The sequence below is a fragment of the Myotis yumanensis genome, unplaced genomic scaffold, assembly GCF_028538775.1.
Source record: "Myotis yumanensis isolate MYYU_CA2020_CCGP unplaced genomic scaffold, mMyoYum1.0.hap1 SCAF_15, whole genome shotgun sequence".
In the NCBI taxonomy this organism is placed as follows: Eukaryota; Metazoa; Chordata; class Mammalia; order Chiroptera; family Vespertilionidae; genus Myotis; species Myotis yumanensis.
Genome location: NW_027223766.1, coordinates 7,439,282 through 7,455,073, shown reverse-complemented (window position 1 = coordinate 7,455,073; position 15,792 = coordinate 7,439,282). Strand labels below are relative to the sequence as shown.

Sequence of the window (15,792 nt, the reverse complement as noted above, 5' to 3'; positions counted from 1 at the left end):
TTATTACTTTGGAAGCACAACCATAGGACTTTATTGCTTCACCTGTTGTAGCCTTTTCCTTTACCTTAATATCTGGCTTTCTAAATCACTGATTGGCAGTCAACAGATTTATTCTCTCTCCGCAACACCATCACAAAAAGAGGCCCACAGGCGCTCCTGTGCACACACACACACATGCACATGCACACTTTTGTGTGTGACAGCCCTTGAACAGACAAGCTCACAGTGCATGTATGCGATGGATATTGTTCATTAAAGATCTCTGTGAAATATTCTTTGCAAGTTCGCCTTGTTTATTTTTATGAATAATTAAGTTTAGTCAAATTAATAATTTCCTGAAAAATCTAGGTGAAAACTAAAGAAAGGAAGTAAATAATAAAAAAAAAAAGACTTGGAAAACTTGCCTTTTTGTCCTGGCTTTGTGCTTAATGAACAAAGGATACCTGGGAAGTCTTTGCTTGACTGGAAGGCCCCAATGCCCCCTGGACTCTGGTCATGTGTTCCCTTTGTGAGTATTCAGACTTACAAACCGTGAATTGCCCTTAAGTTATTAGTAAGCTATTTAGAAGATGTGTGCTTGAACATTAACTTAAAACTTTAAAAATTGAGATCTATATGTATAATTAACTCCCCTTTCTCCTGCTGTCTCCATTTCAGTTTCCTGAATTTCTGGGAAGGCCTGGTTTCCCAAAGGAGCGATTTCTGGTAGAAGACTGAAGGTCTGATCCAAGAAAAAAAAAAAATCCAGCGTAGCCAATGAATTAAGGACAAGAAGGTTTCCATTCAGGTAGGAACACTTCATATCACACCTTCAACCACCTTAAATAAAGTGTGCTGATGGCTGGGCCTGATGTGTCTGCTTGGGAAAAGATGGGTATGTAACCTGCCCTACAAGGAAACTGTGTGCAAGTCCCTTGGAGGTTGTGGTGTTTACCAGAGAATACCTTGGAGGAAAAGGGCTACAATAACAGTATGATGTTTTTTTCCCATTTTTAGCTCATTGTTGCCAGTACACTTGGTGATCTCAGTGCCTGTGGTTTAATCCCTAGAGTTTAGGTATGTGGAGAACAGATTAACTCTTTTGGTATTTTTTCCTGAGACAAGTCATTTTCATAAGTATCTCCATGATCTAGCTGCTTATCAAAATTAAGTGCCATGATGGCCTCAACTCTCCTAAGTGGGGAGCAGCCCAGTTAATGGTGTGAGGAAACTGGCTTGTTTCGTGTGGGGTACATCTAGTCTTACTCTCAGCATGGGAGGGAGCAGAAGGGGACTGGGGAAGGGGGAGGTCTGTTTTAACGTACCTATGTATGTCAAAACCACACCAACAATTTTATCTTCATTAGCAATTTGAGATAAAGGGAATAACGAAGATATCCCAAGAAGAAAGATCAGGGCCTATTTGCCAAAACCGGTTTGGCTCGGTGGATAGAGCATCGGCCTGCGGACTGAAAGGTCCCAGGTTCGATTCCGGTCAAGGGCATGTGCCTGGGTTGCGGGCACATCCCCAGTGGGAGATGTGCAGGAGGCAGCTGATCGATGTTTCTCTCTCATCGATGTTTCTGGCTCTCTATCTCTCTCCCTTCCTCTCTGTAAAAAATCAATAAAATATAAAAAAAAAAAAAAATCAGGGCCTATTCATCTCATTCATTACTATATCCTCAGGTGTTAGCTCCTGACTCCTAGCTAGTGCTCATTGAGCAACCTTTAAAATCACGTTCCTTGCAATCCAATAAGTAAATTAAAATAATTATTGTTTTCAACGGTTTCTTAAATCAGCACTTAGAGAAAGGAAAACCTTGCCTTTAACTGCGAGAAACCTGGGCAGTTATTAGTTACAGCAAATGTGCTGCCCGATGGACCTACCCCTGGCTATAAATAGCTGTCAGACTTGGGAACCCCCCCGGACCTGAATGGACTTCCTATGTATAGCTTTTCCTCGCTCTAAAGGCTTGTAGAAAAATGCTGTCTTCTCTGAAGACTTGGCCTCTATAAAGGGCATAAAAACACGCAGGCCAGTGATTCTTAGACCTTGGAAAGATTTGAAATATTTTCCTTAGTCTGGGAATCCACATTTTGGAGGCATGAAAACTGAAACTCAAGGAAGTTCCATATTTTGCCCAGCATCGAATGGCAAACATCGAAGGGAAAGTAACAATGGTGGCACTCAAATCTGGCTCCGAAATCCCTGTAGCGTGGCATAGAACACATTGCAGTAGCTGCTCACTTTCATTGTCCACAACACCGCATTCCCACTATGCCTCATCCCTCGTGCTTCTTTATGGAGGATGATAACATTATTTGCAAACTTTAGCCATAATTAAATGTTTAAATATTCGCTTTTTGTAACTAACTGTGAAATGCTGTTTCTGTTAAAAATATGTAGAAGCATGCTTCTTCCTTCTCGAAATGTCTCTGCCTGAGTTTATGACCTTTCACTGTTGATGGCTGAACATGACCTGTCTGCTTGGAAACGATGAATTCAAGGGTTCCTATGTGTTAAGTATTTACCTCACTCCCTGCAATGTGCATAGAGCCCCTTTTCCTGAAATTTGGAGCACAAACTAAAAAAATAGAAAATCTTCATACTCAAGCAGTTTTTCCTGCAGTCAGTGAAAAGTTTCCACTTGGAGATATTTAATTTCTGAATCCATTGTAATTCTTCATCAGATAAGTTGTTTTTTGTTTGTTAAAACCAGTATTCAGTACTTAGTTTGTTGAATGTTTCTGATAATAAAATATAGTCATATGGTAATTTCCAGTACTGATAATAGAGTTGGTAATGGAGACAATCTATATTGATAGTAAAGTGATTTTTATAAAGTAAAAAATGCCATAATGTTTCCAGATAATCTGTCTCCTGGATCAAAATGTACTTATTATTAATCCCTCACTTTACAAAAATTTTTTAATTTCACTAATATAATGATTTTACCACATCTTTTAATTCATATTTTAAGATACTTTGTTCAGTGCATTATCTCATTTTAAAATGAGATAACTATATATTATGTATTAGGTAAATATTAGCATATATTTCTTAATGGCTAGATTAATGCTTAGTTGCTCAGATTTGTTTAATTCCTACTGCTGTTCTTCAGCATTCCCTTTCTCTCTGGAGTCTATCCTACTGACTTCAAAAGCTTGCAAAGTCAGAAAGCCCCATTTAAAGTGAATGGATGGACAATGCTTTAAATAACATATAGTGATAGTTTCAAAGAAGGCTATTAAACTTTGTGCTGAAGATCATCACTTTTATAAAAAGATTAATTGCCGGAAGCCGGTCCATCCTTGCTGCTTGACACAGTCGCTGCAGGAAAGAAACATCTGCACAGCATATGTTTCAAGGGACCTGGCATATATAGCATATTGTTCTTCATATGTTTGCTCTCTTTAGCGCCATGTGTTTTAACCAAGGTCACCTCTCGGAGAAAGGTTGTTTCCCCAGGTGGGGATCTTTCCCTGAGGTTAGGGAGGGGATACAACCCCTTAATTAAGTGCCAGGCGGGTAGTTAAGCTACATAATCTTTACTCCCTGGAATGGAGATAAGAAACGCCCTAACCTTTGTAATAGAATTGACAGGATTAAAATCGGCTGGTATAAATACGAATGTAACAAGACAATAAACATCAGAACCTCATCAGTTCCTAACCAGAGCTCCAACCAGAACTTTGGCTGGAAATCCTGGCTATAGGTCCTGACTAGGCTGCTGATCAACTGAAGGCTGTCTTCGTGTCATTCCTTCTTCGCCGACTCCGTCCACACCTTTGGGGACCCCTGGACCCGCTGGGATTGGACTCCAGCAATTAATAATAATTCTAACATTCAGACATATAATAAGGATGAAAACCGTTAATGATAATACTGAACAATGACATTTTTAGTAAAGGGAGATATTAAATACTATTTAGGAAACTAGTATTGCAAAGCAGATAAAGTGACAAAGATTATACATTATTTAAAATGCGTTCAAACATAGTCATAGCAACTGTTTTTCTTTCTGGCTGCAAAGAGGCATATTGGAGTGTTTAAGCACTATTGAAATTGGAATAGCTAGTTAGACACTACACAGAAAATACTTGATTGCAGAAGAGCAGATGTTAGCATATGTGGGAATGTGTGTGCTTAATGAATGCATTTTTACTCATTCAGGAAGGAAAAGAAGGCCATTTTTACTTTAAACGTGGCATTGGGATATGTTAAAGTGCCATTCTTAGACTTTTGCCTCTGTTACTGTTCCTCTGGCATTCCCCAAAGGGTACCATCCTTCATTCATCCAAGCCAGAAACTTGGAAGCAATCCCAGGGTCCTCATTGTAGGTCCCCTACCTTCCTGCTCTCCATCCAGTAAGCCACGGATTCCCGGCTCTCCGATAGCAGATAGCTCTCACCAGTGTACATTGTTCGGTCACTCTCCAGGCCACAGCTTCCCACTGACCCACTTCTACTCTTGTGAGCAGGCCACCTTTCAATGTCCCTCATCCTAGGCCAGTGGTCGGCAAACTCATTAGTCAACAGAGCCAAATATCAACAGTACAACGATTGAAATGTCTTTTGAGAGCCAATTTTTTTAAACTTAAACTATATAGGTAGGTACATTGTTATTCACTTAATTAGGGTACTCCTAAGCTGGCCTTTGCTAAAAACGTCCTCAATCTGATTGAGGTACGTTTGCTGAGGTCGACCCCTTCCAACTCTCCCATCCACACTCGTCTTGTATACTTGTTTCGTCTATCTCCTTTCGTTCATCCTCTCTATATGTCCAAACCATCCCAACATACCTTTCTCAATTCTCGACAGTACATCTTCTTTCACTCCACAACGTTCCCTAAAATTAACTTAATAAACTTTACTTAAAGTTTTAAGTCAACTTCGCACTGTATGTGCGTGCCCGCACGTGGTATTTTGTGGAAGAGCCACACTCAAGGGGCCAAAGAGCCGCATGTGGCTCGCGAGCCACGGTTTGCCGACCACTGTCCTAGGCAATGGCACTTTTGGAAGCTCCACACACAACATATTAAATGTATTAAAATGTGCCCAAATTAAAGATTCAATATAATTTATAGATAACTAACTATAGGAGAGCTGAGTGACCCTGCAGTTGATGAGATGTACTAATATAGTGATAAAATATTAATTAAGTAGTTCTCTATCTCAGTTTTGCAGGTTTTTCACACTATAGAATTATTTTTTCTGGTGTTAAATAATTTTGTAACTCCCTCTCAAACTCAAGGTCCGTGGAAGTGTGCTTTTCCTATCAGTGAGGTGTCTGAGATGAGGGCCGTCACATGGACAAGAAGACCAGATACCCGGGAGTTGGAATGTAAAGTGTTTATAGAACAAGTAAAAAAATCAAGGAAGAGCCTGTAGTGTCAATTAATATTATGTGTATCAGATGGTGGTTTTAAAAAGCAGAATTTGTAGGGATGTCAATAAAATATCACCTTATAGAGTAATGTCTCAAAAACATAAAATAAAGTTTAATATACTGTGAAAACAAATATTGAAAATAGCAACTGGTTTAGTAAGTGGTCAAATCATCTCTCGGTTTCAAGACTTAATGCTTCTAAACCTTTGTTATTTCATCTTTAAAATGGAGATAATGAGAGTACCTATTTGATAGAATTGTTGCAATACTGAACTTATATAACTCACATAAACTTCTTAATGTTATATCTGGCAAATATGTGGTATTTTTGTTATTATTATTGACTAGAGGCTCGGTGCACCGAAATTCCTGCACTTGGGGGTCGGGGGGTGGGTGGGGCGCATCCCTCAGCCTTGCCTGCACCCTCTCACAGTCCTGGAGCCCTCAGGGCATGTCCAACTGATGACTTAGGCCTCCTCCCTTCCTAAGCTGGCAGTCAGACATCCATAGAACTGCTTTGGAGGCAGGAGAGGCTCCTGCCACCATGCCACTGCCTCTGCGCTCACCAGCAGTGAGCCCAGCTTTGGCTGAGTGGTGCTCCCCCTGTGGGAGTTCACTGACCACCAGGGGCAGCTCCTGCGTTGAGCATCTGCCTCCTGGTGGTCAGTGCATCTCATAGTGACCGGTCGTTCTGCCATTCAGTTAATTTAGCCTTTTATCATCTCTCTATATAAAAAGCCTGTTGTCATGATGCCCTTTCACCGTAACAACCGATCAGCAGGAGGCTGTGTGTGCGGCAGGTGCACGTGGGTAGGCAGGGTCTTGACGCTGCGTCCCCGCGAACACCAGTGGGGACTTGACTAGGAGGTGCATCATGGGAGTGCTTCGGTGCTGGCCGCAGGGTGGGACTCCGGGACTCGGGGCCATTGTGCAGCACACCAGCCCTGCAGGGCGGGACTCTGGGACTTGGGCAGCCCCACGGCGTGGGCGGGGTCCCAGGTTTTATGTGATTTCGTGCGCTGGGTCACTAGCATAGGATAATGCACTAGTAAACAAAAGCGGTTTCATGATTCTTGCGGTCATTGTTACAACTTGGAATAGAAGAAAAAAATACTACTCGGCTTGATGTGACTTTTCATTATAATTTTAAAGATGGAAATGTTAATAATGAGTTATTTTGAGAAGAAATGTGTCATTGTTCAAACATCCTTTTAAAAGCTAAATATTTATTTGAGGTAGAAAAAAAACAGTCTTAGTTTAATGAAAAGGTATATATTTTAACAGTATCTTTCCTCCTTGGACTCCCCCAGAGCCAGAAAAGAAGAATATAAGACAGCGATTTAGAAAGTACTGCATTATATAACAACGAACAGCACCAGCCTCAGGCTCTTCATGCTTCTGTGATTTCGATGTGAATAACCCCAGGTTCTCAGTCTGACATCAGTACCACCACTGACTGAGTGAGACACAGTCCAGTTGGTTAACCCCTCTCTGCTTTAGTTGCTTCATCTGTAATGTACAAATAATATTACTTGTCACTTGACAACCCTGGGTGCTTCTCCAGCTAATTGACTCTCAGCAGGGATGCTACAAAGGGTTTATAAATGATTTATAAATTATTTGCAATATTAAATAAATGATGTAAAAAGCCCTAACAAAGGACAGAACAAATCATTCCATGCAGTAATTTGCTACTTTAGTCGTATATATTTTGTAAAAAAAAAACTTAAAAAGAGGTAGTCCTCAATAAAGTGAAAATAGGATAGATTACTAGGAATTCTAGAGTGCTTTTGATTGCTGTTATCTTTTAAAATTAGTTGTTATAATTAAGAGTATACATGTCAAGGGTGGGGGGGAAAAAGGACACATATGTAATACCCTTTGTAATGCTTTAAGCAATAAAAAAAAAAAAATTAAGAGTATACAGACGAAAATGTGTATTAGTGGGAATGATTACACTTCATCTCCTTGTATTAAAACTCTTACGAGCCCTAGCCGGTTTGCTCAGTGGATAAAGCATTGGCCTGCAGACCAAAGGGTTTTGGTTCATCTGGGCAAGGGCAATTACCTTAGTTGCAGGCTCTTCCCTGGCCTGGGCCCTGATCTGGGCTTGTGAAAGAGGCAACCAATTGATGTGTTTCTCTCACATCAGTGTTTCTCTCTGTCTTTCCCCCTCTCTCCTACTCTCCCTAAAATCAATGAAAAAAATATCCTTGGGCAAGTATTAACAACAACAAGTCTTACGAGACAGGAAAAAGAACTAAGTAGAAGTAAGGACACCTGCTTTCTCGGCTTACTTTCACTATTGACAATGGTATAACCTTGACAAATGTACTTAACCAAGAAGGATATTGTGTAAGATAATTAAAAACAGATCTATGAAATAATTTTTGTAGATGTAACATCAACATACAAAATTCTGTGCCAAGCATTGTAGGGGACTCCAAAATCAAAGAGCCAGATCTCAAGGAAAACATAATACATCCCTATTAAAGTAACATGAAAATAATTATTGCATAGTGGCGAATTAAATAAACACCGTAATAAACATTATTATTATCACTAGGGTAAATTGGAGAAGAATAGGTTTAGGTAAGTAAGTAGTTGGCCCACAGTTGCAATAGTCAAAAAAGAGATGACGAAGGTAATGACCAGATAAAGAATGGAAATGAAGAATACTAAAGTCACATTGAATGGGTAGAGTTAAAACATGAGTTTTATGAAATGATTGAATGTGAGGAATTAGTGAGATGGAGTAATTGAAGACAATTCTAATTTATCTATCTTAGGCACCTGAGAAAATAATGCTACTATACACTTCAGTATGAGGGGAATGAATAGTTTTGAGGGTGCAGGTGAAGATAAAACAAAAAGTTCCATTTTGAACTTACTAAATGTGAGTTTTCAAGGACATCAATGGTGGAATACCCACTAGGCAGTAAAAGCTCTCAAACTACCAGGCCACAAATTTATAGATTTGATAGTCACATACATACAGCTGGTACTTAAGAATTACCAAACAGAACTTAAAGAACAAAGAAGAGAATAAAGATTCTTTAAGAGGTAAGTGGAGGAAAGAGCAAGAAGAAATATGAGAAATATATGGAGGAACTGAAAGTACAGTATCTGTAGCAGACCAGGGAGAAAAAAGGACTTGTATACATGCATCTAGGCATAACCAATGGACACAGAGAGTAGGGGGGTGAGGGTCTGTGCTGGGAGGTGGGAGTGGGCAGGGAGAGGTCAATGGGGGAAAAAGGAGACATATGTAATACTTTCAACAATAAAGAATTTAAATTAAAGAAAAAGAAGAGAGGAGTAACAATGTGAACTGCTGTGTACAGTTGTTATAGATGATTATTGTAAAAAACCTATTGAATTTTGTGATTAATCTGTAATAGTCTTTCTTTGAGAAAACAATGGTAAATTGATAGCTATGAAAGTCAAATGGCAAAGGAATTAAAAGTAAAATAGCCCTGACCGGTTTGGCTCAGTGGATAGAGTGTTGGCTTGCAGACTCAAGGGTCCCAGGTTTGATTCTGATCAAGGGCATGTACCTTGGTTGCAGGCATATACCCAGTAGGGAGTGTGCAGGAGGCAGCTGATCTGATGTTTCTCTCTCATGGATGTTTCTAACTGTCTACCCCTCTCCCTTCCTCTCTGTAAAAAATCAATAAAATATATTTTAAAAAAGTAAAATTATATAGAGGAAATAGGGACAATCAGCATCCACCTCTATTCCTGTAAGTCTGGCAGTAAATGAAAATAAACAGGTGATTATATTAAAGAACATGCCACACATACCAAGTTAAAAGAAGGAATTATTTTACAACAGGGAAAATGCAAGCAATTTTATAGGCATTGGGGAAGTAGGGAAAATGAGACTGCAAAAACACAAGACAGACTTGAAGAGCGGCAATGGAAGAGAAGATGGAATTAGTACCAGGCAGTGTTGATGTTGGGCAAAAGGATTTTTGAATGAGGAGAGAAAGACACCTTTTGATGTGATAATAGAGGGGAATTGATGAAATTCATGTAAGACAAGTCTTGTCATAAAGTCAATAGGCAAGATGTTCTGTGAAGAGTAGGAAAATGAAATATAAATAAAACTGAAAAAGGTGAAGGGATTGAGAAGTACAGGTTGGTTGTTACAGAATAATCGTGTGGATGTAAAGTACCACATTGGTAGTATCTAATCTAATAAAAGAGAAACATGCAAATTGACTGTACCTTCACTATGCCCAAAGCCACACCCACCAGCCAATCAGAGCAGCTATATGCAAATTAACCTAACCAAGATGGTGGCTGGCAGCCACAGAGCTGGAGCAAGCAGGGGGCTTGGTTGCCCCAGCGATGGAGGAAGCCAAGCTTCCTGCCTGCCCTGGCCGGCTGTGGCCTTTGCTAAAGGCAACAAAGTTTCAATTATAGAAGATAAATAAATCCCAGATACCTGCTTCCAGCCAGCCTCCACTGGGAGCTTGGATGGCTGGGGGCCGTGGCCAGCCTGCAAACAGCCATCAGCCCCTCACCCAGGCTGGCCACACCCTCATGGGGTGAGGGTCCCCACTGGGGGGCTTGGCAGACTGAAAACAGCCATCAGCCCCTCACCCAGGCTGGCCACACCCTCAAGGGGTGAGGGTCCCTGCTGGGGGGCTTGACCAGCCTGCAAACAGCCCTCAGCCCCTCACCCAGGCTGGCCAGGCACCCCAGCAGGGACCCCCCCCCCCCCCCCGAAGAGGCTGTGGCCAGCCTGCAAACAGCCATCAGTCACTCACCCAGGCTGGCCAGGCACCCCAGCAGGACCCCTCTCCCTGAAGGGGGTGTGGCTAACCTGAAAATGGCCCTCAGCCCCTCACTCAGGCTGGCTAGGTACTCCAGCAGGGACCCCCACCCTGAAGGGGTTGTGGCTAGTCTGAAAACGGCCCTCAGCCCCTCACCCAGGGTGGCCAGGCACCCCAGCGGGACCCCCACCCTGATCCGGGACACCCTTCACTGCAAACCAGCCGGCCCCCACCCATGCACCAGGCATATAATAAAAGGTTAATATGCAAATTGACCCTAACAGCAGAGCGACTGGGAATGACTGGTCACTATGACACACACTGACCACCAAGGGGCAGACGCTTAATGCAGGAGCTGTCCCCTGGTGGTCAGTGCGCTCCCACAGGGGGAGCTCTGCTCAGCTACAAGCCAGGCTGGCAGCTGCCAGCACAGCAGTGATGGCAGGAGCCTCTCCCGCCTCCTCAGCAGCACTAAGGATGTCCGACTGCAGCTTAGGCCTGGTCCCCGCTGGCAAGTGGACATCCCCTGAAGGCTCCTGGGCTGCCAGAGGGATGTCTAACTGCCAGCTTAGGCCCAATCCCCCGGGGAGCGAGCCTAAGCCAGCAGGTGGACATCCCCCAAGGGGTCCCAGGCTGCAAGAGGGCACAGGCCAGGCTGAGGGAACCCCCCCCCCCCCCCAAGTGCACAAATTTTTGTGCACCGGGCCTCTAGTAGTCAATAATATCATGATAACTATTATGGGGCCAGTTGGGTACTTGAAATATTAGGGGGACCATTCTATAAAGTACATGATTGTCTAACCACTATGCTGTACATCTGAACTTATACAGAATAATAGTGAAAGTGAACTGTAATTGAAAAAAGACTGAAGAAGCACAGAAAAATAAAAAATTGCTATTGTTAGTGTGGTGAAAGAGATAGCTAGAAATGAGCAAAGGGATTTATGAGTAGCTATAAGGTCACCTGTTGTTTATTTCCTCAAGGAAGACAGCTGTGCCTCTGGCTTCATAAAATTTACAGGCTTAGATTTCTCATTATGAAGTTTTGATTTGTTAAGCATTGTGTAAAGAAAAAACAGGATTTGAATCTTGGCTAAAGAAAGTTTCTGAAGAAGAAATTAATGATATAATTGACTAGGTATGTTATAAATTACAAAAATATGAAAATATGCTCATGTATTGATAGATAGATAGATGACAGATTTAAAGGCATAAGGGTCACAATGATCACATCAGAAATAAATTGATGAATAGGAATACAATTGAGAGGAATGATCAATAGTATCAAATATTGGAACTTTTTAAATGAGAATTTTTACTACATGGTGGCAATCAGGGAAGAGGTGGAGACTTTCCTCCAACTGAGGAGTTGGGATGTTATCTCTAATAGTATTAGTCAAAAGCTCATTGTGAAAATCATTAAAAGACAGTCTATTTTTCTCATATTTTATTCTAGCAATGTTTTGTGATAAAAGGTCAATGTTGTGGATTTAGAATAAACACACACACATGATTTGGCTTGACCTAGTTAATAGATGTTGGCATGTATCTGTGATACAACTCAGTATGTGAGGTCACCTTTTTAAGTGTGGTTTTGCTAGAACATGATCCAAACTCCTCTAAAGGGCAATATGGGAGCATGTAAGGCCGGTCCGCTGCGGGGAATATAATTATGCCTTCACAGAGGAGGCTTGTGTGGACATTTTCAAATCAACTTGTTGCTATTAATAGGGTTGTGGTTCTTGATTTTTTTCCCTTGATGTCATTCATTCCAAAGTGTGACTAGATGATAGACCAATTCAAGGGAAAAGAGAATTGAAGTAGTATCAAGTCCCGGAACCCTGTCCAGAGTTCCTGAGACTTGGTTTGACACCCTGTGGCTTGTGGGATTAAGTGGCTCTTTTGGAAATAAGCTACTAGATTGTTTTTAAGATGGAATTAGACAAGTAATATCCTAAGACAGCAAAATAAAAGAGAAAAAGATGGATAATACTTAGCATGGTAATAGATCAGCTGCTACTTCGCCGTGGTCGGCAAACCGCGGCTCGCGAGCCACATGCGGCTCTCTGGCCCCTTGAGTGTGGCTCTTCCACAAAATACCATGTGCGGGCGCGCTGGTACAGTGCGATTGAAACTTCGTGGCCCATGCGCAGAAGTCGGTATTTTGTGGAAGAGCCGGTATTTTGTGAAAGAGCCACACTCAAGGGCCAAAGAGCTGCATGTGGCTCGCGAGCCGCGGTTTGCTGAGCCGCAGTTTGCCTACCACTGGAGCATTCTAGGAATTAATTATTTGCTTACATTCTTTACAAAAGGGTTTCCTCCTCTAGTCCATAGTGTTCATCAATAGCTTCCTCTTACTATGTACATCAATGGTTCTCAAAGTTTGGCCCCTGAATTCCTGCATGTCCTCCCAGCCCTTTCAGTCATTCCCAGAGACACCTTCAGTAGGTTCTCAAGTATAAAAGAATTCCCATAGTAACCCCAATGCTGTCTGCCTTGTTTGCTTGTCTGCCATTTGCACCGCTGGCGCAGAAGTGGTGGGGAAATGCTGCACCTCAGCACTGGTCAAATCCGTGGCACCAAACACTCCTAGCAGCCCTGGGATTCCTCACCACCCACACTCACAGTTAATACTTTTTTACATGCAAATTTACCTAAGAATGTACTTGGTGGGACAGTAAAAACAATATTTTGTCAAATCTCGCCCTTTAAGTGTGGGTCTTTTTAATATTCTGTGTGATGTTGGGGGCTCCCCAGGCACTTCTGCCGTGTACCAAGGGCATGGCCATCTAAGTAACTGCTTGACTGCGGCAGAATGAGCACCTTTCCCATGAATCACTATTTTTACACGAAAGAACAACTGACAGGCAAACTGTGGTTTCTCAAATTTGGGTATTTGGCGGAGTTTTCTTGAAAATGAACAAAGTGAGCCTGTCACTTTAAGGGATCCAAAAATCCAACTGAATCTGTTGCCAGTGAAAAAATCTGAGCGTTGAGACAAAAATTACCATTTTGGAAAACTTATCTGTTCCTGGGGACTTGTTAGTTTTTCACGTCTAAAAGACTTTTTTGATGAGAGAGCTGGCTATAATAATAAATTTAATACTATATAGTGAAATATGATAGAATTTGGAAATTTTATATAACCCAAGAAACCAGTATTTACCAAATGACGAATGCCTGATATTTTTAAAAATATGCGTAGGCAAAAAGAGCCATTTAAAGCACTAGGTATACAACAGGTTTTAATAAAACAGAATCTGGAAAGCATATTAATATGGCTTTAGATTACACATTTCAAAAATTTAAAAAATCTGCAGTTATCCCAAAAGGCTATTGCAATTCGCCTCACTTTTCCTACCAAAAAAAAAAAAAAATCTGTGTGAGGCCAGATTTTCTTCACATACTTCAACTAAAACAACAGATTGAGACAGATTGATTGCAGAAGCAGATCTGAGAGACCAGATGTCTTTCATTAAGCCAGACATTTGCAAATTTAAGCCAGAGAATTACAAAATTTAAAGCAATGCCATTCTTGTCACTTTTTTTTTTTGCTTTGGAAAATATATTTTATTTTATTAGAAATATTTATGGGAACATTTAATGGTTTATTATCTATATTTTAAGTAATTAATAAATATTTAATTCAATTTGTCACGTGGTAAATATTGGCAGATATAACCACAGAAACAAAAGCTCACTGGAGTTCTCAATAATTTTTTAGAAAGTTATGAAAATCTGAGTCAAAATACTTCCGAAACACTAATGTAGGCCACGCCCTAAGAACATAGTAATATACTCAAGGGCTTTTAATATTCCCCGTGATTTCATAAAGTAACAGTTGGGACGTTAAAGAATTGCTTTTGTAATAATGGGACCGGAAGATTTTTCCTTCTCTTTTAAACTTAAGTCATGTCATTCACATTAGAGAGAAAGACGTCCCCAGTGCATGCTGATGGCATTCTCTCCATTCTTTCTTCCAAGTCAGTGCGTCTCATTTCATGTGTCCCCATTTGCAGGAGTAAAATTAGCATGACATCCAGTCACCATTTGGCTCATGACTCAATGTCACTATAAAAATCATTTTAGCAGCTTCACAGGCCCAACTTCTTCTAGGGTACATCTATGTGGAACTCTTCAATTTGTGTAATACAGGACGTGTAAGTACATACCTTCCCTCGCCTCTTGCACTCTATCTAAATCTGTAAATTCTACTAGAGTAAAATCTTCTGGTTTATTTTCTTAAGTACTTTGTGTATATGATATTTCAAAAGGTAAAAGTTACAAACAAGGAAAAGCCCAGCACGGATCATGAATCTCAGTTTAGAAAGCCTTTATACAAGGGAAGACTCTTTAGACTACCAGCGCACCTCCTTTTGTTAAAGAGTGAGGCAGGGGAACTTTTTTAAGGGGGAGAAGAAAGAGCAAGCTTATTTCTTAGGCGTGGATTTTGATTGAACTTTCAGATAGATATAAATATTACAGATTTATGCTTTAAATTTTAATCTACCTTTAAATAATACAGTACTTAAGTAATAAAGTGTCTTTTCTCCTCTCTAATCAGACGTTAAATATTAGTACAATTGGCTCTTTTGTAAAACTGGATACAAAAAAATAGCAGCATGTTATCTTGTTTATACCTAATACTACCGTTTTGTCATGTCTAGAAAATTCTAATTATAGCAACATAAACAGGGAAACGCTAGTGAAGATTCAAAGCCCACTTTTGGTAAATTGTCCAGGCTTTATTCCGACTTGCTTATTTTTATAAAGCCAGACTGTTTGCTAATTACTTCTCTTTAAGCCTCTGCCAGCTGCTGACATTTATTAGAATTTTGGTGACTTTTATAATTTTTTTGTGAATATCTGTCAGAAAACATCACCTGGCAACAGTTTCCCCAGAATTTCTAAGCAAAACTCCAGGTCGTTATACAGTGGCATATGTGGTGTAACTGAAGAGCTCTGTCTACATATTTATTAACTCAAAGAAAAAATAACATAGCTGCCATGCATGTAAAAATAACTGTTTTTGAGCACATAATCAGAATTCACTAAAAGAATTATAACATGGAGAGAGAAAAAATATATTGAGTTCACAGCATCTACATATTTTATATGAAAATATAATTGTATTCCTTCATTCTCATATTTCTACATGTGCTATTTGTCAGTTATTTTTTTTTTTTTTTACTGAATATTAAGTCTATTGCCTGGAGAAAGAAAATGTAATAAAAATTAAATACTCCTACAATAATAACTATAATAATTATAATCACTACTATAATTGAATACCCAGGACTTAGTTTCCATGTTCCCTTGAAGGTTTAAAATTGGGTGCACATAAGTCTAGCAAATATATTTCATAAATGCTTAAGGGAAGGGGATGTCTATAGGAATTAGCTCTTCTCACAATCGCCATTATTATCTTTCATTCTATTCAACTGAGTGGTTGAAGTTAAACAGCAAAAGTGGGTTCTTTTCAGATAGCAATAATCCTGGTATGAGCTTTTCCTATTTTTCACAAGGTAAATATGAGTCATCAAATAAAAACCAAGACAACCTGGGGAAGTGATTAAATATGGATATCAAGTGAGAGAAATGAGTAAAAGATGCTCCAACATAATGTATCCTGAGGCCAGTTTT

General features: G+C 40.3%; 1 protein-coding gene across 2 annotated transcripts in view; it reads left to right on the top strand.

Annotated features, from left to right (window-relative positions):
• PKIA (cAMP-dependent protein kinase inhibitor alpha) overlaps positions 1-15,792 on the top strand; it is a 75,456-nt gene that overhangs the window by 47,102 nt on the left and 12,562 nt on the right. Inside the window, exon 2 of one of the 2 annotated variants that reach the window (XM_070391910.1) lies at positions 658-787. The gene's annotated coding sequence lies outside the window, so the exon portion shown is untranslated. Of the gene's footprint in view, positions 1-657; positions 788-14,260; positions 14,310-15,792 lie in introns of those variants that run through there. The other variant, XM_070391911.1, reaches the window with a different exon arrangement.